Source organism: Quercus suber, unplaced genomic scaffold, assembly GCF_002906115.3.
Source record: "Quercus suber isolate HL8 unplaced genomic scaffold, Cork oak 2.0 scaffold_105, whole genome shotgun sequence".
Taxonomy (NCBI): Eukaryota; Viridiplantae; Streptophyta; class Magnoliopsida; order Fagales; family Fagaceae; genus Quercus; species Quercus suber.
Genome location: NW_027069570.1, coordinates 276,648 through 299,758, shown reverse-complemented (window position 1 = coordinate 299,758; position 23,111 = coordinate 276,648). Strand labels below are relative to the sequence as shown.

Below are 23,111 nucleotides of genomic sequence, written 5' to 3'. Positions count from 1 at the left end.
TCATTAAAGTATTAAAGAGCAATACGGCAAATAAATTATTATGCAGATATAAATTTGGAGAAGCAAGTAATTATGTAGTTCATGTAAAAGATTTGAATTTGCAGCGGCAGGAGGTGGTCTTGAAGGTCCAGACCATGATCGACGAGAAAACAATCCTGAAAGCAATTTTCAAATCTATTAATTTCAAATCCAAATCTAAGTTCCGTATAAAATATTATTTTCAATACTAAAGAAATTTGATCAGCTCTCTCTAATTGCAAACTTCATCCTTGGCAAATTGAATTCAGGAAAATCTCACTCTCTATATTGTCAATGCCAAATGAGTAGGCCCAGTCCTTATATGCCAAAAGCTCAACCCAATGTCCAACTCATGAGCATATAAACTCATATATTATCTATTTCCTTTCCTATGTGGGACTCAGGATTTTCACCACTTTTAATAACATTTTCAAGTGAACATAGAAAACATCAATTTCTTATTCACTCCATACTATTTTTCCAACAAACTGATAAAAGATTATAAGAAAAATGCAGTTCTCTATTATCTTTTTGCCATTAAATTCTAATTTTCTGTTATCTTTGTAATAACTTCTGTAATTTTTAAAAGCTAGCTAGCTTCCAGCAGTGAACCAAAGAAGTCACTAGTTGTTATTTTAAAAGGAGAGCATAACTGAATTGAATAATACACATAAAACTGTAACACAAGATATTCATTGACAAAGTAACCCTAGGCTAACTATAGTGGGGAAATTACTTGTTCAACAGTGGAAATGTCTCTTTATTATGGTTGACATACTCTTGAGTAAAATATTTAGCCATAAGACTAGTTTTAATACCAGTCAACTACACCATTAGGCTGAGTTTGAAGGTGTCAATTGTTTGGTTTGGCAAATGAATATATAATGTAATAACAATTCTAGGGCCACAACCTACTTCACACACTTTGCCCCAACTATGTTATGTGGCAGACTATAATTAGCTACCTATCATTTTTATATAAGCCCATTATTTTTTTTTTTCCACCACTCTCAATTAGTCACATAAGAGAGTTGTGGCAAAGTGTTTGGTACTAGAATTTTTTATAATGTAAAAGTAGGTGGTGCTGATTTAGCAAAGTTTTATCAATGAGAATTACAATTTTTTTTCTCAAAAGAAGAAAAAAAGAAAGAAAACTACACTGTTAGGCTGAGTTTGGATTTTATAAACACATTGATAGCCAACCTTAGACTTTTCTGGAGGAAAGAAAACTCAAGAAATTATAATTATAAGGAAAGAAGTTTTTTTTTTTTTTTTTTTTTGGTGGCTAAGTAAATGATTTTATTCAACAAAGCCTCTCAAGAAATTATAATTATAAGGAAAGAAGTTTTTTTTTTTTTTTTTTTTTGGTGGCTAAGTAAATGATTTTATTCAACAAAGCCAGATGGTAATTATAGGTAGAAAAGGATTCATGGGTTGCACAGTGTTTGTTTGGATAGAAAGAAAGACATGAGGAAAATAACTTAGTTTGGATTTATGGGTAGAAAAGGATTGCATGGTGTTGCAGATAGTGGCGTTTTTTGTTTTTTGTTTTTTTTTTTTGTTTTTTTGGTTTTGGTTTTTTCTTTTTTTTATTTAATGGATTCCCAAAAGGGTAGTTCTCATTCTTGTGTTTTATTTTCAAGTGATTTCCACTAAGAATGGGGCTCGGATTCCACCAATCCTATGAATTCTAAGTATAAAGGCATAAAGCTCCTGTTTAATTCTTCTCACATAGTAAGTGTCACTGCCTGAATTTGGGTTTCAGCCTTGTGCGGGGATAATAATTCTAAACCAAGTATTATATTTCGATATTGATTCGTGGATGATATTCTTTTAATGTTATATAGTATTTTTTTTATAGTTATTTGGTTGATAAATTATTTGACATCCACCTCTTTGTATTGATGTATACATGATTTTTCATATAATACTCAGCTGAATTTTGGGTGTAATGAATTGGGTGTCCTAGACACCTCGTGCAGAGAAATTTTCAGCTTTGAAACCATTGGTTGATTCACTTGTTACATTCTGTTATTGATTTTAGATAATTTATATATTGTTTACAGCAACAATGTCTCAACCTCGGTGTTTGATAAGAATAATGTTTTTGGGATATATGAAATCATTAAGTATCTGTTGGATTAGGGCATCAATTAATTAGATTATCGGTCTTGAAATGGATTAGGAATCTAGTTTTGCCTATCACATTCATCAATATGCAGATGTACCAGTAAGCAGGAGAGCTTATTTTACCATCATTAAGCATGGCTTAATGTAAATTATTTTTTTGGGGGATAAGTAAGCTTAATGTAACGTTTGACAGGATCATGTTACATCATGTGAAGGTATGCCATGAGCACTGCCATAGTCCTAGTGTCTTGCACCAAGATATCTTGTGTTTTATCTTTAATTGATTATAACGAAGTTCTTATGCTTGGAGACTTTGGTCTGGCCACTGTTTATGAGCCTGATCAAAAGTAATCGTTGACTATTTATGTTGTAACTCTTGTCGTATAGAGCACCTTTTAGTGGTTGGGTTGCTTGATAACAATATGTTATATTTTGTGATGGTTGAAAAATAGTTCAATGGAACTGCATTAAACTGATACAATAATTAAAAATATTCTTTGTATCAATATGTAATCATGGTGAGGCGTGAGCCTATAGAACTAGTCCTGTTCAAGTATAATCAATATATAATCATTTGAATTTCCCATTGTTTATTGGAACTGAAATTGCAAGTTCTTTTATTATTCTATGTTCAAGAGGTTCATAACATGTGTATATTTTTTTTATGCTCTCAGATTAATGAAATATTGCTGGGGAAATATTGATGAATTGATGATGGTTGCTGCAGACAAAAGGAATGTTGAAGATGCTTACGAGAAAAGTTGAAGGGTTTGTTTCATAAGGTCTTGTCTGGTGTTGAAAGGATCTATTCCAAGGGTCTTGTTTTTAAATTTATTTATTTTTATTTATCTGAACACTGATGAATGCACTTAATCTGTTAACTTTATTTTTAAGAGACTTGTAGAATTAGAAGAGATTGTGGTCCTGATGAGTTTGGGAACTGGGACTATTTAAAATCTGATTTGCTTATCTGGATTTTTTTGCTTCTAGTTTGGTAAACATATCTGGTGTGATGCTTTTGTTTGGAATATGCATCAAAGTTGGAAGATTATTGTTGAATTGATCTTTGCTTTGTGAACTCTTTGAGATAAGCATTTTAAAAAAGGGTGGACAGGCTGCTACATCTATGGGATTGGAAGCAAATGTCCCATAGAGGGATTTCCTTATGAATTTAAGTCTTTGCCAGAAAATTCTTATGCCCATTGAGGGTATCATCTAACATCTTCTAGGAAAAGTGACTTCTAGTAACATGATTGAATATTCTTTGTGAAATACTCCATATCAGGATTCAATCTTATCTTCATTTGATTTCACAAATAGAGAACTTAACACATCAATTACATGAAATTGTTGATATCGGTAAACCAAAAGGTGCCTCTGCTTCTGGTCTTCCATAACAGTTTGTCTTTAGATCTTCTCTGTTCTAGAATTCTCTACGTAGTAAACAGAAACAGTTACAAGAATAGGGACAAATTGTGTGTCACTGGTTAGGTAATAACATAGAGGGAGTAGCGAGATAGTTTGAAGGTATGAGTTGGAAGTGATAGTTCTCTATTCTCATGTAAAAGGTAGCAGGCAGCAACCTTGCTCTTCATTTGTCTTCAAATGAAAGTTGTTTGCATTTTGTATTTAATTTAGTCTTCATTCTCTCATCTTCTTTGAAAGTGTTTTCCTTATAGCTTTTATAGTATCCAATGTTGCCTTTGCAAAGCCAACAGATTTTACAGAGACAAGCTAACATCAATGATTCACAAATTTTGATACGATGTACTCAACATTGACGACATTGCATACATGGTAGACATATTTGATGGCAATTGACAATGGTCATCCTAGAGATATTGCCTCTTTGCACCTATAGTTTTGTGACAAGAGAGGCTTTGGAAGATCTAACATTCAAAGTCACTAAGATCTCAAAAGATATAAACATGCAGATTTTTATCCCTATATTACAACAGTAATGTGATCTGTGCGGTTCTGATGCTCACAAGTTCAATTTAGAAAGATTTGTTCATGGGATTGTTGGAGCTTGCAAGACTCAACAGGCTTACATGCCATTTGGAGAAGGGTCTGGCATGAGGAGAATTTATAGTTGCTGCGTGTTGCAGAGGCACTCCTTTTTACCGTGCGGACCGGTGCGGTGTTTTTTCTTTTTGACTCCAGAGAGCAGAGAACAGTGGTGGAATAAAAAAACAGAAGTGGTGTCATATCAATACACTAGTGCTACACACAAATTCGGGATTATTTGCAGTCGTTGACAATTTTTGGAATTTTCAATATAGATGATAGGTTTCAATATAGATGATAGGTTTCTCTCGTTATAATTATTAAATTATTATTCTTTTTATATAAAAAAAAAAAAAGTTCTAATTATCTCAGATGATGAAAAAGTTTAAGAATGACAAATGTTGAAAAAATAAAAGTAAAATAATAAATTTTCAACATGGGTGTTTGGTACATAAAATGGAATATATATATATATATATATATATATATATATATATATATATATATTTAGAGCAAGATTTAGGTATAGTACTTAAGTGCTATTCTAGGAGCGGAATTACCTTTGGACTAGGGCGACAATGGCCCCCCCTAAATTTTTTTAAAAATATATTATATATATATGTGTGTGTGTGTGTGTGTGTGTGTGTTAATTTTAACAATTTTGTTCTATAAAATTATATTTTATTTCCCTTTAATAATACCATTGATTCTTTTAAGAGTAATGTTATACTCATAAATTTTTTATAACAATTTTACAAACTTTTTTAGTAGCAAATTCTTATTGGTTCACATATGAGCACACCACTCACATCATTTTTTCTTACTTATAGGTAACTACTTATTACATAAGTAATTTATAAAAAACTTGCAGCTCTAGCATTTTCCTCATTTTAGTGACCATAAAAACGTTTATAGATCTAATATCTAAAACAAACTATACAAGTCCCCCCCCCCCCCAAAAAAAAAAAAAAAAGCTCAACAACAAAAATTACCAGTAAAACTAAAAACAAAATTAAGCTCAATCAACTAATTTTATCTAAAATAAATAACAGGCCCTTCAAAAAATTCTAAACAAAAATAATTTTGTTCTTACCTACAAAAGTAGTAGACTCAGAGGTTTCCCTAACTCAAAGTTCTGGCTCCGTTTCTGTACTATTCCTTAGGTCACTCTCTTAAGATTCTGCTATGTGGCGTTTTTCTTATGGATATAAATGTATTTTTAAAGTTAAGTAGCCACATAGTAGAGTTTTAAGAGGGGAACTTAAAAAACAGTACCTAAGGTACTGTATATAAATTTTGTCATAAATTTTATTTGTTTGGTTAATAAAAAAATGATATGATGAAAAGTAGTTGGTCAAAATTTACTATAATACACTTGTTATATAAGAAGTAATTGTTTCCATTATAATATATTAAATAATAATATTATCAATTAGCTTAGTAAAAATGAGGTTGAATAGTGGTAAAATTCTATTGTGCGCTAGTGGTACCCATAGAATTACCAAAAATGCCCAAGTGACAATATACCATAGGACATAAGGTGATGATTACACACATAAGCCCTATTTTTTCTTTAACAAATAAAAAGTAAAAATGGTATGTTTTAAAAGTTAATATGTCAAACTTATTGTATAAAGCATATATTTGGCATAAAGTACTAATTAATGCCAAATTTTTGGCATTTGGCACACCAAATACCAAAAAACCTCTCACATCAAATGTTCTAAATGCAAAAATTTTAGCATTGATGCATAATGCAATTCTAATTATGTGATAAGTTTGATGATCATGATAATCTCTTTAGGAGAATGAGAAAATTAAAAATTAAAAATTTTAGTGGCACCAAGAGAAATTATGAAAATATAATGTATAATAACTGTGGGGCCAGGAAATCGAGTAGCCTTGGCCCACTCCAAGCCAGGCCCAAATGGCCCATGCCGAGGAAGGATGACTATCCGAGGCCAATTTAAAGGGAGACTCTTTTTTGGATCCACACCGAGGACCTCTTCGTCCTCGGCATACTGAGGATAATTTTAGGTGGGGACAAGCCCAGAGCAAGTTGTCACCTTCACACTTAATACGCTCACCTAACCCTTCTGGCCGCATTAATGGGGATGTAACCCCTGGGCAGGGCGACATCGATCAGGGTGAACCACTTGAGCATGGATATGACCTCTGATGGGACAGGCAGCCAGAGGGGAGGCCAATGGATGATCAACAGGAGGAGGAAGAGAGTAATATATAAGAAATTTTTTTTTTTTTTTTGGGTGCATATTTAATGGACACTTTTAAAGAAACTAGTCAAGCACAATAACCAACATAAATCACAGGAATACAACACCAAAAATTTATGTAGAAAACCCTCCACGGGATTGGAAAAACAACAGAACCAAGTCTGGTATCTTTTATCAATTCAAAATATCAACAGGGTTACAGTAAGTCCAGTCTATTTACATTTAAAAAAAAAAAAAAAAAAAGTCTACTCTACCTAAAATTATGGGAATACAAACATCAAGAATAAAATCCTTGACTCACAAATGATAATTATTTCATCATCTAATATGTGGATTTCTGGAATATTAACAAAGAGTAAGTTTAGAACTTATTTCTGTGCTTCAACGTATTAAGCTTTATATTAATTAGGCATACCATTATTTATAACTTCCCATTTAACAATTCCCTTCAGACTATGGCTTGGCTAGGATTTAGGCTTGGTGGTGGTTGTTGTAGAATTTTATACTGCTATGTCTCTATTGGATTTTATCAAATTATCATCTATGAAAAAAACTTCCACTACATATAGATGCATGACAATTTAGTATATCCTAGCAAACAAGAGGAAAAGAAAATGCATGTAGAAGCATTATATATGATGCTTCTGTTGATATAAATGCAAGATTTCCTTAGAATTTAAGGTGGTGCCTAAAAAAAACCTTCAAGAATGAATTTTCATGCCCCATTGAGGTATCAATTGAAAAGTGACTTCTAGTGGCCGGTTAGTAACATGATTGAATATTCTTCCTATAATAATGCCATTGAGGTTCAAAACATCTTTTCATTTAATTTCACACATAATGAACTTAACACATCAATTACCAAATATTACAAGGAGATGTTAACGGCAATGCTTCACAAATTTTAAACCATGTACTCGACACTGATGAAATTTCATTCATGAGAGTTGACACACCCATACATTAACATAGGTTCGCTAACCTTGTATTTGATGGCAGTTGACAATGGTGATCCAAAGACATTGCGTCTTTTCCCACCTGCGGCTTTTGTGGTCAGAACGGCCTTGGAAGACATAACATTCAAAGACATTATGATCTCAAAAGGCATAAGCATGCCGATTCCAATCCCAATATTGCAACAGCACTATGATTTGTGGGGACCTGATGCACACAAATTCAATCCGGAAAGATTTGCTCATGGAATTGTTGGGGCTTGCAAGACTCCATAGGCTTATATGCCATTTGGAGTAGGGTCTCGTGGATTTGTCGCTGGCCAACACTTTGCCATGACAGAACTGAAGGTGATTTTATCTCTTATTCTATCCAAGTTTTGCTTCTCACTATCGCCAGCATACCAACACTCCCTTGCATTAAGGTTGGTTATTGTACCTGAACATGGAGTTACTCTCCGTGTGAGGACTGCTTGACATTTCCTAGCTTTGAGAAAGGCTTTGGTGGTAATAAAAAGATGAAAAGATGAGAGAGATGTAGACTATTTGTATTATCTTGACGTAAGGGCACATTTGATGCACACATCTCGTGTCATTACTATGTAGTATGTAGGAATTGGAGAAGTTGTAATAGTTCCTTTGGTTACATTGTTTTTTACTGATCGTAAATATTTGAAGCAATAATGAACAGTAATTGGGATGCTTGAATCTTAGAAATAGGAGTCATGGTCTAATCTTCTAATACTAAGCAATTTCTAGCAATTCTCTCTTCTAAAGCCACCCTGTCTACTGGGACAAAAGTTTTGTATGCACCCGGCACATGAGATACCTTCTCTTCTACCAGGTTTTGAGTAGATAATAACATCTGTCCTCAATGCAAGATAGAGCTAAAGACCCTAAAGCATCTTATTTTCAAATGCCCATTTGCCATTATTGGACCAGCTCTCATGTTAGAGGATTGGCAAATAGAGATGAAGCACACGCTATTTTGTTGGTGGCAAAAGAAACATCCATGTTACTTTAAAAACTGGATCTTTGCTGGACCCTTCTTGTTTTGTATGGGTTTCAGATTTTGTCCCTTGGCAAGATAATTTTTTTGGCCCATAATGTGACTTCTTGGGCTGCGTTATGTCCCATTCCCATCCCTACTATATCCAAATGAGTCTTTTGCCCAAGTAGAAATGGTATGGGCCCCTAAGCATTTTGGGATTTGGATGGTTCAATAGTTGGCATTATGCAATTACCATTTTAGTGTGAAAAGTAAAGGTTTAAGGTAAAAAAAAGGAAGAAGAAGTAAAAAGTTAAAAATTTAAAATTTAATAAAGTTTTTGATTCAAAGTGAACTTTCAAGTTTTAATCTTAAAACTTAAAAGTGCTAGTACATAACTATTGACTATTGCACACAATGACATTCTGTAATCTCATTTTTACTGAGAATAAAAATGGGAAAAAAAAAAAAGAGCTATAGGGAGAGACCCTTTTTTGGTTTTTGAATTTTGGTTAAGAAATAGTTCTGTAGTTACGAAGTGGTGTTGCTGCCAACATATCAATAATTTGCTACACTATTTCTCATAGTCTTATAAATTAATTGGTAATTTTTTTTATAGTATTTTTAACTTGTTAGAATTCAAAATTTTGTAATTATCGATCTATCATTATTAAAAAAAAATAGAATTTATTTAGTTGAGAATATAAAAAAGTGAAAGGATAAAAAATGTTGAGAAGATACATAAAACTAAAAGTGAGAGAATAGAAAATATTTTAATTTTTCATGATACGTATTTGGTACATAAGATGTAAAATAATTTTTTTTTTTTTTTTTTTTTTTAAAAAAAAAAAAAAAAAAAAAAAAAAAAAAAAGTAAAAAGTTAAAAATTTAAAATTTAATAAATTTTTTGATTCAAAGTGAACTTTCAAGTTTTAATCTTAAAACTTAAAAGTGCTAGTACATAACTATTGATTATTGCACCCAATGACATTCTGTAATCTCATTTTTAAAGAAAAAAAAAAAAGAGCTGTAGGGAGAGACCCTTTTTTGGTTTTTGAATTTTGGTTAAGAAATAGTTCTGTAGTTACGAAGTGGTGTTGTTGCCAACATATCAATAATTTTCTCTACTATTTCTCATAGTCTTATAAATTAATTGGTAATTTTTTTATACTATTTTTAACTTGTTAGAATTCAAAATTTATCTCATTGTAATTATCGATCTATTATTATTAAAAAAAAATAGAATTTATTTAGTTGAGAATATAAAAAAGTGAAAAGATAAAAAATGTTGAGAAGATACATAAAACTAAAAGTGAGAAAATAGAAAATATTTTAGTTTTTCATGATAAGTATTTGGTACATAAGATGTAAAATAATTATAATTTTTTTGTCAATTAAAAAAAAAAAAAAATCCTGGCAGCCATAGTAAATGACTAAACGTCTCGTCGTTTTACGTACTCTAAAACCAAAACTCAGAAGACCAGAACAGAAGCTCTTTCAGAAAAAAAAAAAATGAGCAGCAGGCAGGGCCCCCCAAAGCACCAAAACAAATTCACTTGGATACCCAACGCCTACAACAAACAGTCGATTTCTCTTTCTCTGGAAAACATTTTACCAAGGAAAACTAATTCATATTTATGACAGGAAGTTGGCAGAAAGTTTAGGCCGTATTCTGAGATTACGGGTGTGTGTCTATGTTGTAAAGAGCAGATCGAATGGAAGCGCCGTTACGGAAAGTACAAGTCCCCTGCCAAATGGTATTTCCTTTCCCTTTTTCTTTTTCTTCTTGTCTTCATAGTTCGTGTACAAGTCCTCTGCCACATTTTGACAAAACGCGCCGATCGTTAGGCTTACCATAATCTCTGTCGTGGTTTGTGTTTCTTTCACAGAAAAAATAGTAACATTGTTTACAAGTTTTCAAATTTGTGTTGGAATATACAAACTAAATAGCCCATTTGTAGCTCTGATTTGTTGAATCAATGTACTTTATTTTAATATATGTTTTGCTAAATTACAAATTGCACTCTCAGATTTTGCCCAAGATTCAAGTGTCTTATAACTTTTGTGTTTTGATTTATTCATTTCAGTTCTAACTTCTAGTAAAAGATTATGGGTGCGTTTGTAAAAAAAAAGATTACGGATGCGTTTGTAAAAAAAACTATGAGGAGTTGTGGTTGCAAAACAGAGTTTTGAGTTTTAAAAACATTCTTTTAAGCTTCCAAAACAACTAACCAAATGAACACATTGAATAAAAGTAAAAGTAATAAGACTGAAATGAATAAATTGTAAGTTATTGGACTGAATTGAATTTTGGACAAAGTTTTTATTTTATTTTATTTTTTTGCTACTGGGTTTTGGTTAATCTAGAATTTAGGCATTGGGTTGATGTGGATGTAGGTTGTGCTAAGGAGAAGAGTGTATGCGCAAAATGCCGTTGCTGTGTGGGTCGTATAGTGGGAAGGTTTTGTTTGGTAAATTTATTGCTTTGATATGTATTTATATATTCATTATTTATTTTGCGGGTGTATGAAATTTTGTTTATATGGTGTTTATTCTCGCAGAGATTCTTCAGAAGTAGAGGCCAAGCAAAAATTGCTTGACGAGGTGGTTATTTTATTTTATTTTTTTCCTCTCCACTATGTCGAATAATTTGTATGAATAGTGCAGATAAGGCTTGGTTTTGCGTGTTAAAAGTTAATGGATTTGGTGATTTTGTTGTAGGATATTTGAGAAAGAGACTGGAGGACTCTGCTACGTGCAGTAAGCTCTCTAAAGCAATGCTTTTCAGCTATTTGATATTTTTTTTTTATAAGGCTCTGGCTCAAATGCACTTTTTCAGTTCTTTCATTCTTTCATACTAGTATAGTATATATAGGTAATGAAATAAACTTCATCTCAAAGTAAACAGTTAAAAATCAACATTCTTTATATTATGAATCTACTTTTTGTTATTCATGAAATACTTTTATCATCAATGTTATACTGAGAAATAGATAATCATGTTGTAGCGTCTAAATTTTGATCATAAGTAGCGACATATTCCAAGAGATTGTAATTGCTGCGATACTCAGCTTAAACAGGACAATGTCTCTTTCGTTATAAAATTTCTAGATTATTATTGGCAGTTGTGTTAATTATGTGTTGGTCTTTCTTGGACCCCTTCCATAAAAAGAAGAGTGGGAAAGAAACATTTTTTTAAGTGTTAGGAAAATTAACTTTAGAACTTTCAAACCCTTTTTGTTAACTGACTCTTAGTTGAGCTAATTAATGTAGGCATTCAGAAAATACTTAATCATGCAATATGTAGAGAGTAGGAAAATAATCAGCTTTCTAGACTACTGGGGAATTGGAGCCTCCATTGATCAGATTAGTTAATTTTATACTAATAGTGAGACTAAGATGACTGTACTCCTTTCTTGTCTGTTTTATTGGACAAGAGATAAGATACAAGTTGTAATTTGCAATCCTCTTGCTTGGTAGGCCAAATTTGCTTATAGGTTCAGGATGACACATGACACATCATATGTTTACTTTGAATGTTATTTTGCATTATGAATTCCATAATGATATGGTTTTTGCATTTATATAATATATATCATCTCTCTTTGCATTTTATTCTGTGTTTACATGTATCTCTAATTGTGTCACATTTCCAAGTTTTTGTTCCATTTACATATACTTCTAGCTCTTACCAAGTTGAGCTTGTTTTTATGTGCATAGTTTTGGATTAGATCCTGTCCCGTGCCATGGTACTTTACTTATTGCAAGGTTCAACTATGCCAATGAGTTCTATCTCAATTCATATTTTCTTTTTACATAAGAATAGGTAGATGATGTGGTTATGGGTTCAAAACCTACTTAATTTCCAATGTCTCACTTAAGGATCATGTTGAGTTGAGTACAGATGATACTGGTGATGAGGGAGATAAGGATCTAGGTTTGAATTAAGGCGTGTGAACTCCCAATTCCCGACAACGACATGTACTAATGTATGTTACATTAGAGAAATGAAATATTTTGTTACATTCATGATATGGACACATATTTAAAGCGTAAAAAATACGAAAATTTTGAAAAATTTCAAGAGTATAAAAGGGAAGTTAAAAATCAATTAGGATAGAATATTAAGATACTAACATAAGATCATGTAAGATAGTACTCCTATATATTAGAAGAGTTTAAATTCTGTTCGAATGTGGCATAAACCCCTTGAATCATGCCACCAATAATATAACGCCACGTCAGCCTTTAACTAAAAAATTAAATACATCTTTCTACACATAATCCTATTTCAGAAATCAAAACAAATCAAAATCTCAAACCTCTTCTTTCTATTGTTCAAGTCTTCAAGAACAAAGAAGTACACCTAGCACCTCACTACCCATGCTGCAATATGCCACCATAGGCCGCCATATGCCACCACAAGCCGCAAAATTTCCTGCCATTGTCATCGTCCTTTCTACTATCCCACTCTCCACAGCAACAACATATGTTGTGTATGGTTTTTAATTGGGGTTTGAGGGTATAAGTTTTCTGTGGGTTTGATGGGTTTTTTGTGGCAATGGGTTGGTGACTTGGTGGTTCATTGTGTGCGCACAAAGATGGAGATAAGGATGGTGACTTTAGAGTTTGATAACATCTAAGACTTATGGTTTATTTAACATGATTTGTAAGATTTTTCAGTTGGGTCACTTTTGAATTGCTCTATTTAAGAGGAAATTTAAGTGGGTTTACTGTATTTTTGTTGTATTTTGGGGGTTTCATGAAATGAGTTTTGTAAATTTCATTATTGGTATATAATTGTCTTAATCTAGGTAGTGATCATGCTTGTCTCTACTTATAGTCTCTCCCTTGCTTGGTCTTGTCTCATTTGAATCTTGTTCATTAGATTGGTTGGTGAGTTGTAGCAAAGGGTGTAATGTCCTGACATGAATCTTTAGACTCTTTGTATGTTTTTTGAAAAAATACCTGAATTACCAAAAAATGAAAAAAGAATGAGCCACATATTGCTGAGTGGGAAAATAACAAATAATGTCTTCTATGTTACTTATCCATAGAATTTGGGTTTCCAAGGAAAAGAGATGAAAGGGAAAATTTCCAGAATTTTCAAACTTTGTCAGTTATCAACTTATAATTCTATTGCATTTTCTTTACCCACAATAAACATGATGTTATAATTTACAGAGAGATCATTGTACATGCTAAAAATGCTAGTACAACTTTTCAATGAGTTTGTAAAGGGCTTTGACACAAAGTAAGATTATATGGCCAATCCTTGAATTTTGGATCCTAACCAATAGCTCCAATTAATCAATAAACTTGAGGCCAATCATGGCCAAATGCCTTGAGCCCATGCTAAAAAATTCCTGCACTATTGACTGATATTAAAAATTTCTTGCACTAACCAACAGATCTTTTGACTAATATTAAAATTCCTACTTTATGGGTGTGACATATATACGTGTGAATGGGTTCATTGTTTCAAAGAACACTAATTCAGGCCAATGTTTAGTCTATCTTTGTCCAAAAAGTAAGATTTTATCATCCATAGTTTGTCTTTTATTCCATGCTAATATATGCTTCACAGAACTCAAAATTCATTAGATTAACAGCAATATACACCCAACAAATAGAAAGATTGGAAGAACTTAAATAAAGGGTCCGTTTAAATACAACTTATTTTGCTAAAAACTGAAAACTAAAAATATTGTAATAAAATAATTTTTAAATGTGTGAATAGTACCGTGAAATCTACTTTTAATAAAAAAAAAATGGCTGAAAAGTGAAGTTTATAGGTCTCGTAAACAGTGCATAGAACCCACCGATGTGACTGAAAATGAGTTAAAAAGTCAAATAATATAACTACTATTTATATAAACAGTGCCTAAATAGTAGCTGTACTTTCAGTTTTGCTGAGCTAAACGGGTTTTTTTTAGAAAATAACTATAAAACCCAAACAATATTATTAGTTAGGCAACGTTTCAAACATATTGCATTTCTAACAATTCGACTTCAGAGGAGTCGATTTTACTGTTCATATCGCCTATTTTTGCGCCACATAGATAAAAAAATCGAGTCCATTATACTCATTTTTTATACATAAAAATCGACTTCAGTGGAGGCGATTTCAATACAAAGAAAACGAACCCAGCAACGAGCAACACCGACGAGCAACGCCGACGAGCAAGCAGGCGTCGACGAACCCACGAACCCAGGCGCCGACGAACCTAGCAATACTGACGGCGAAGCACGAAGAATCCAGGCGCCGATTCTGACCAACACGCTCGGGTCCGTTTTGGATTTGAAGGTCACAACGTGAATGATCTTTGAATTTCTACAGAGTGAAATCGACTTCAGTGAAGTCGTTTTCAATACAAAGAAAACGACTCCACTGGAGTCGTTTTCTTTGTGTTGAAAGCGACTTCCCTGTAGTCGATTTCTATGTATAAAAAATGAGAATAAAGGACTCGATTTCTTTATCTACGTGGCCCAAAAAAATAGGTGATATGAACAGTAAAATCGACTCCTCTGAAGTCGAATTGTTAGAAATGCAATATGTTTGAAACGTTGCCTAACTAATAATATTGTTTGGGTTTTGTAGTTATTTTCTAAAAAATCCCAGCTAAACGTGTGAAAAAAAAAAAAGAAAAGTAAAAGGCATATTTGCGCAAAACATAAACATGGATCCAAACCCACAAAAACTAGTACAACTTCATGAAAATCTATCTACTTCTCACATCAAAAGATAGAGTAGATACATCTAAATGACAAGGGTTAAAAGCCAATTTTCAAAATTACATGAAAAGTTAGTATCTCGAAATCCATTTTGGGGAAAAAAAAATCAAGAGAAATAAACCTTGAGATCAAGAAACGTAGGATCCGACAATGACTCCAGTGGCTTGCGTGGCGGAGCGAACGATTGGACGATGTTGCTGAAACGATTAAGAAATCTCAGCAGAATTCGCTTGAGTGAACAATTGAAAAATCATGAAATCTATTTTGGGAAAATAGATTTTCTTTATTTATTTATTTTTATAGGAAAGGATGAGATTTGGGTTTTAAGTTTGTTCTAAATTAAATTTCAGCAAATTACCCCATAAAACCCATAAAATCTAAAATCAAATATCAAGTAAAAAAAGCAAATCTTATACCGATTAAAACGAAAATCATGACTTTAATCCAAAACTCTAATATCATTATTGGGCCTCCGCCATCTCTGCGCCATCTTTGCCATCACTAGTGTGATCCCCATCTTTGCCATCACCAGTGTGAAGGCAGAAGAAAGAAAGAAGAATAAGAAGCAACCAGAGTGAAAAAAAAAAAAAAAAAAAAAAAAAAAAAATTTTTTTTTTTTTTTTTTTTTTTTTTTTTTTTTTTTTTTTTTTTTTTTTTAAAAAAAAAAAAAAAAAAAAAGCCAATAATGAGGAAAGAGAAAAAAAATAAGAGAAGATAAAAACAATAAGAGAAGAAAAGAGCCCAGCGTGTAGAAGAAAAGAAAACAAGAAAAGATAAATGAGGAAAGAGAAAAAAAATAAGAGAAGAAAGAAAGAAGAGAAGTATCAGCACGGAGGGAGAAAAAGTAAAGAAAAAAAAGATAAAAAGGGTGGTGGAGCACACGTGTGGTCTAACTACGGGTCCCATGTATTACCAAATATATGAAAATGCCTACAACTCAGTTCTCAATAATTTTAAATAATTTTAGGGGTATTTGGTATATCTACTCAGAAATATTTTTTCAGTTTTTAAATAATATTAAATATATTTTTATATGTTTTTTTTATTTATACGTATTTTTACACATATTTTTAAATAATAAAACACATATTTTCAAATACATGTACCAAACACTCTTTAAAAACTCTTAAAACTTGTTTTTAATTCTAATTACTCTAATCTGTTTGGATATCGCTTATGGTTGAAAACTGAAATTGAAAATTGAAAATATTATAACAAAATAATTTTTAAATGTGTGAATTATATCGTGAAACCCAATTTTAACTTAAAATTTATTAAATTTCATACTTGTGGGTCCCACAAACAATACATAAGACTAAAAAAAAAGTCATACCCAAAAAAGTGCAATCCAAACCCAACCTAACTCAGTTATGAGTTATAAAAACTCAATTCAAAAACTAAGCCTAACAACCTACTTTACTTTTAAGTAGGGCCCACGATTTTTGAGTCTTGGTTATATAACTCAAAGCTCATCAAACCAAACACTCTCCAAGTTTTTTTTTTTTTTTTTTCTTTTAATAAATAGTTTTCTCGCTTCTTTTCAATAATTATCGTACAAAGGGCATGATATTTTTTTTCCTTAGAGCATTCATAGCGGTGGAATTATAAATTTAGTAATTTGGTACAACAAAAAATTATTTATCTATTTTACCTACTCATTTTACAAAACATCTAGTAGTAGTGGATCTATTTTAGCTTTCAACATAATAAAATAATATAAATATCACAATAAAATAATATGTCTACTACAAACAACAATCACAACCACCCATAACGGCTATCGCTGCCACTATTGCTACCGCCACTGACTCTTCCACCGTTGCTGCCACCACCACATGATAGCAAATAATTGTCTAGTATTAACAAGTGATTTTTTAACCCCAAATTATACTTATACAATTTTTTTACTAAAAAACAATTTTTTTTTTGTTGGCACTATTTCTTTTTTAGCTTTCAACACAAAAAAATAATATAAATAACACAATAAAATAATATATCTATTATAATAAAATAATATATCGACTAATTCTTTAAAAAAAAAATCCACTACAATCAACAACAACTGTCACGCCCCAAACCCGATACCCGGATTTGTGACCATGACCGACATGCTAATATCAAGCTTAAACCTGATGTTAACAAGAATCAACTTAACTTTTACAAAACTTTCAGAAAAAGCTTTTACAAAAGCTTTCCTCTTCATTTTCATTCTTGTTTCTTTGCTAAAATGATCATGGTTTTAAAAATCGGACCGGACCGGCCGGTTCAACCGGGAATCGGACACTAATCCGGTCCGGTTATTGTTTAAAACCGAAAATAGAAGAAAAACCGTTTAAAACCGAAAACTGCCGGTTTAACCGAGAAAACCGAAAATCAGCACGATTAAATCGGTTTTTAGCAGCTCTTCCTTAAAACTACAGATGCTGTGTTTTTTTTTAAGAGAGAGAGAGAGAGAGAGAGAGAGAGAGAGATTTTGTTTCGGATTTGAGATGAGAGATTTTGATTTTGAAAATGTTCTCAAGCTTGAAGTGGTGAAGCCTAAGACACTAACAGTGACTCCAAAAACATCAGATCTCTTATCTTTGCGATGAGGAAGGAGCCCCAAAACAAAGCAAATTTTATATGATTTTATCTGTCCACACTCCGCTTCAGCCTTTGTTTTCTGCTCTTGCATAGTTGCACTTGCACATACCCATATTGATGAGGCAAACAGAGAGAGGGAGAGCATATTGAAGAGGGAAATCTGGAAATGAAACTTTAGCAAAAAGTGAATAGGAAAGAAACTCTTAAGTCTAGAGTTATTTGTCCAGAGAGTTGTTTGAAAGTTTGAATAAATGTGTGGTGGATGTGATATAAACGTGTAAGTGTAGGATAGGTGGGAAAAAAGTATCAAGTGGGCAATGATGTTGTTACCCATTGGTGACTTTCTTTTGGTTATTTGACAAATTAAAAAATAACTAAAAATGGTTTGTAATTGTTACACTTTATCTTTTTATGGTTTTTTTTTTTTTTGGTTGAATTTTGTTAAGTGGTGTCCAAAAGTTGGTAAGTTAATATTTAATGTTTTACTATTATTAAATTTTTTAGTTAAAATGACTAGTTATAAAATTATTTATTTATTTTTCTAATTAATAATTATTTGTTCGACCACTGGTCGGATCCCGATTGGACCATAAAACTGATAAACACTCCCTAATTCAACTTTTTTACTATATCGATTTTTAAAACCATGCGTATAATACTTATTCTTTTTTTTTTTTTGGTTGAATTTTGTTAAGTGGTGTCCAAAAGTTGGTAAGTTAATATTTAATGTTTTACTATTATTAAATTTTTTAGTTAAAATGACTAGTTATAAAATTATTTATTTATTTTTCTAATTAATAATTATTTATTATTTATGACATCATCGATTCGACCACTGGTCGGACCCCGATCAGACCATAAAACCGGTAAACACTCCCTAATCCGGTTCTTTCACCGTACCGATTTTTAAAACCATGAAAATAATATAACTTTTCACTTGACATTCAAAACATCTACACTGTACTCAAAAAATAACATAATCCACCAATTACTCAAATTCTAAATTCCACATAATATATCTCTTAATGCTTTAAGGTATACACTTTTATTAGATCCTAAAATACACAATGCTACAAATCTAAACATCATATTGTTAATTTAGAATCTATACATATAAAACTAAAACCAGCTCCTTCTAAAACTCGACTAAGGCTCCCTCTGCTCCAAAATAAAACCTACTAATTGAAAGAGTGGAAGGGGTGAGCTACACAGCTCAGTAAAGGTAAGATATATGAGAATTTAATAAGGATGCATGTAAATCAAATCATTTCATTCTATGAATATTCGAATAGGAGAACATTTTTCCCATGCATAGTATTTTATACTATTCATAATAATAGCTTATACACTCTTCATAGAAAATAATTGTTCTCCTTTTTCCTTATTAGGTTAATATTACCAAAACCTTTCGGATTAAGCTTACTTCATTTCCTACAAAGTTACCATATGTATATTCTCATCACAAAATAATCATTTTAACTTAAATCAGATAATCGACAACTTTGTATTAAACTAGAAACATCTTGACCCAATAAGAAAATCTTTCTTTATAAACATTTTCCCAAAAAATATTATAAATTTCATAGTCATAAAGTTTTACATTTCATAAAGAACAGGTATCTGATAACTTTTAAACATAACTTGTACTTTCATCAGAAGCTTTATCTTTATAGCACAACAAAACTTCAGAAACTTTTATATTTAACGAACAGCTTTTCTTTTCATCAGAAACTTCTTCTTGCCATGAGCTTTTACTTTTCACAATGCATTTAAACAAAATAATTCCCTCCTGATTAATAACATAACATAGCTGTTCATAACATATTGATTATTCCATATCTGATAAGTCTATACTTATTTGGGAGGCTTCTAGCACCACGGTGCTAGGCATCCAGCATTCCCCACAATGCCAGGTATTCCCAGGATCACATCATAATACATATATTCCAACCATGGGGGTAGGTTGGCTTCCCCCACAAGTTGGCCGTAACCAACAAGGGGCGGGTATAGCAGAGCCAGTCCCTCTTAAAATGGCCAATCAGATAATGTTTTCCATGAAAAGCTAGTAATTAACCCCTACTAGCAGAGTTCAAATCACTAGAGGACATAACCCGAAAACATTTCATACTTTACATCATACTGAAATTTCTTATTTTGCATAATATTTCATAATAATAGCATTTCCATTCTTTTCTTTAAACATCATGTTCGTGGAATTAGTAATAGCATCAATATGCCTAAATCATATACATAAGGTTTCGAAAGCTCACGAACATATCTTTGTAAGAATAATGATTATATGCCATATCTCTAATCAAAACTTTTTAATGCATCACATACTTTAAAATAAACTCATGACTTACCAAATGCTCATATAACTTATCCCTTACTTGAAAGCAGAGGAATGGAGAGCCTAAAGTTGAAGGAGCTTAGACCTGGCAGTTGGTAACACCTAAACCGAAATCAAAACTTATTACTATCCATAATTTCCTTATCATAAACTTACACATTCATCTCAAAGCCTATCTTTTAAAATTAAGGAAATCCTAATCCCACCTCAACGAGGTTCCCACAAACATATTATGCACACATCAACAAATGATGTACCAACCTAAAGAAATACCATCATTCTCATATTTATCTCATAACTCTAGAAAGAGCCAGCTTCATTTCAAAGGGTACTTTGAGCTTAGAACAATAATGCATGCATAAATATACACTGTTTTAAGCATTGTCATGTAACCATAAACACTCGCATGGCAACATACAACACATTGAACAAGACAGCAACATGAAAATGCAATAGAATGATTTAGAACCCCTCCTTTGAGTTCTAAACCTTAAACCAAGTTATAAAAAAATTAATCTATGATTTAGACATATCAAATGATGAGTGTAATAAATTATAACTCAAATCACTCACCCTAACTTTAGAATTAAATCTTCAAAGTTAGGCATATCCCTTACTGTTCACTGTTTGTCCCAGCAGCATATACATAACTTATAAAATGCAAACGGGCCAACAAATCCCGTCCAAACCTCATGCAATTTTACAGAGAAACTCCCCTGTATGTCCACTATATACCATAAAAATTTCATAGTCAAATCGTAAAATCATAATTTACTAAAAATCATACAATACTGCATACTCAAATCTCTCCTGACAGAATTTCATGCAACTTAGAAATTAATCAATTATTTTTATATTAATCCAAATTCTGTGAGACCACTTCCATGACAACCGTATATATCTTAGCTTACACAGAAAATAACCCTAGCATCCAAATCCACTATATACAATTTAATACATAATTTATCATGCATAAACACAGAATCTGTCACAGTGACAGCTTCGCAACATTTTCTTGTAAATTCACAAACAATTATCAAAGGATGTTGTTTTCATATGGGGATTTTTATGCACTCATTAAACATGTTAGAAAACACTTATTTACAGTCATTTAACCATTTAAAGCAAAATTGAATACCACACAAATCCCAGTAGTAACACCAATAGTACTTATCCTAAGTTTTCCTTACTTCCTTAATCATATACCATCATTAATTAGTAAAAACCCTAATCTACCTTCAACAATTCACAAACATAGTTTCAAAGCTTCTTAAAACAGCATATATATATATATATATATATAGACTAACAAGCTTCCCAATTTTACAAACCACAAAAACCAACTTCTAACAATCCTATTAGAGAAACATAGAAGCGAAATTAAAGCAAACCATACCACCATTAAAATACCATGACAAGATTAGATTTTTATTTACTTACCCACAGCTTTGAAGCTGAAATCTTAGGGCTAAACTTTTAATTTCTTCCTTAGAGTGAGATATATGGTTTTAGTGAGAGAGGGAGGGAAGAGTTGGGAGTTTTTTTTCTTTCTTTGATATTGGACCCGTAGGTGTGAGAGGTAGAGCTTGAGAGAGTCTTTGAATTTCTAGTTTCTTTGAGAGAGTGTGAAGAAGAAATGAGATGGAGCTTAATTTTCCTTTTGAGATGCTGACCCGTGGGGTTGAGAGAAGACTTAAGGGAGCTTCCTAGCTCTTTCCTTGAGAGAAAAAGAATAAAGTAAGGTGCAAATTTCTGATTTGCATGGACCCGTGGGAAATGGTGAGGTAGAGAGCTTCTTGAGTCTTCTTTCTTTGAGAAAGTCAAAGAAGACATAAAGGTGTAGCCAATAAGAACAAAGAAGGAAGAAAACAAAGAAGCAAAGCAAGAAGACCTAGAAAGTTTCTGCAGCCAAGAAGTCAAGCAAAATATCTTGGGTGATTCACGTAAATTGCTAGGGAAAGAAAGGATAACTCATCTTTTCAGCTTTTAGTATTCACACTTACACTTTTCTACCAAGAATAATATCACTTTACACACACACACACACATATATATATATGTACCCTTACCTTTATACACTTTATTAAACACCAACAAATATATATCTAATAACTTAAACTGCTTAATATAATTTTGTACATACGTAATATATATACATAATACAATTAGCCATTCAAATATTTATAATCTCTACAATTCTTATTCAATGACATTATAAAATAATGTATTTATTAAATACTCTTCTATTAATTTAGAAAGTAAGTGATTAAAATAATAATTAACCACTTGAACAAATGTTAACTATAAAATTGGGGTCAAGGTGTTACAACAACCATCCCACCACTGTCACACACGTTGTAAAATGTAATTGCTTCCTACTAGTTGTTGGTTTGGATACACATTTTCTACGGTTGCGTTTGCATTTTTCTTATATTTTTTTTCTCTGCTGCAACACTCATTTCAAGGGACATGGCTATTGTTAATGCATTGTTTATGAATAGTAGCTGTATATTGTTGACTTTTCAGCACATTAGTGAGTCTTGTGCACTGTTCATGAGATCTATAAATTTCACTTTTTAGCAATTTTTTCATTAAAAATGAGTCCCACGACTTTATTTACACATTTAAAAATTATTTTATTACAGTGTTTTCAGTTTTTAATTTCAACAAAATAAGTACTATTCAAACAGACTCTAGATGATATCTCTAAAAAAAATTTTAAAAAAAAATCCAGCTAGGTTCACATTCCACACAAAGACAATCTAGACCCTTCCTTAAAAGATTCCATAAAATATTCCATCTACTATTTAAAATCCTAAACGTCCATTTTTCAATTAACCTCTCCACATTTTCAGTCCTTCTCTTCACTCAGTTAATTCAACTGCATTCCCTTCCATCAACACCTCAATGTTCTTTTGATGTGGGTTTTCTGCCGGCAAAGAGTTTTGAAAGGTGATCAAGAAGAAATAGAGAATTATGGTCCAGATGGAGATTAAGAAGAAATGTTTGATGGTAGTGAAGGACAGCAGCTCAGGTGAAAGTTTTTGTTCCTAGGTGAGAGTTTTTGTTTCCTTTTTTTGATTGAGAGAGAGGTGAGAGTTGAGAGTGTTTTTTTA

General features: G+C 31.9%; 2 long non-coding RNA genes across 4 annotated transcripts; one reads left to right on the top strand and one right to left on the bottom strand.

The window, feature by feature from the left end:
• The first annotated feature begins 9,861 nt into the window (after nt 1–9,861).
• LOC112029592 (uncharacterized) lies at nt 9,862–10,933 on the top strand. The gene is made up of 3 exons (XR_010629632.1): nt 9,862–10,084; nt 10,725–10,788; nt 10,889–10,933. It is a non-coding gene; the product is annotated as an uncharacterized LOC112029592 (long non-coding RNA).
• A 1,490-nt stretch (nt 10,934–12,423) lies between these two features.
• On the bottom strand, nt 12,424–21,770 carry LOC112029589 (uncharacterized). Of its 3 annotated transcripts, none has more exons than XR_010629631.1 (3): nt 21,436–21,770; nt 20,009–20,097; nt 12,424–13,295 (listed from the first exon to the last, which is right to left on the bottom strand). It is a non-coding gene; the product is annotated as an uncharacterized LOC112029589 (long non-coding RNA). The 3 variants fall into 3 exon arrangements; XR_010629630.1 differs by lacking the exon at nt 12,424–13,295 and adding an exon at nt 18,567–18,823; XR_002884769.2 differs by lacking the exon at nt 12,424–13,295 and adding an exon at nt 18,567–18,820 and having other exon boundaries at nt 21,436–21,769.
• Nucleotides 21,771–23,111: the final 1,341 nt, after the last annotated feature.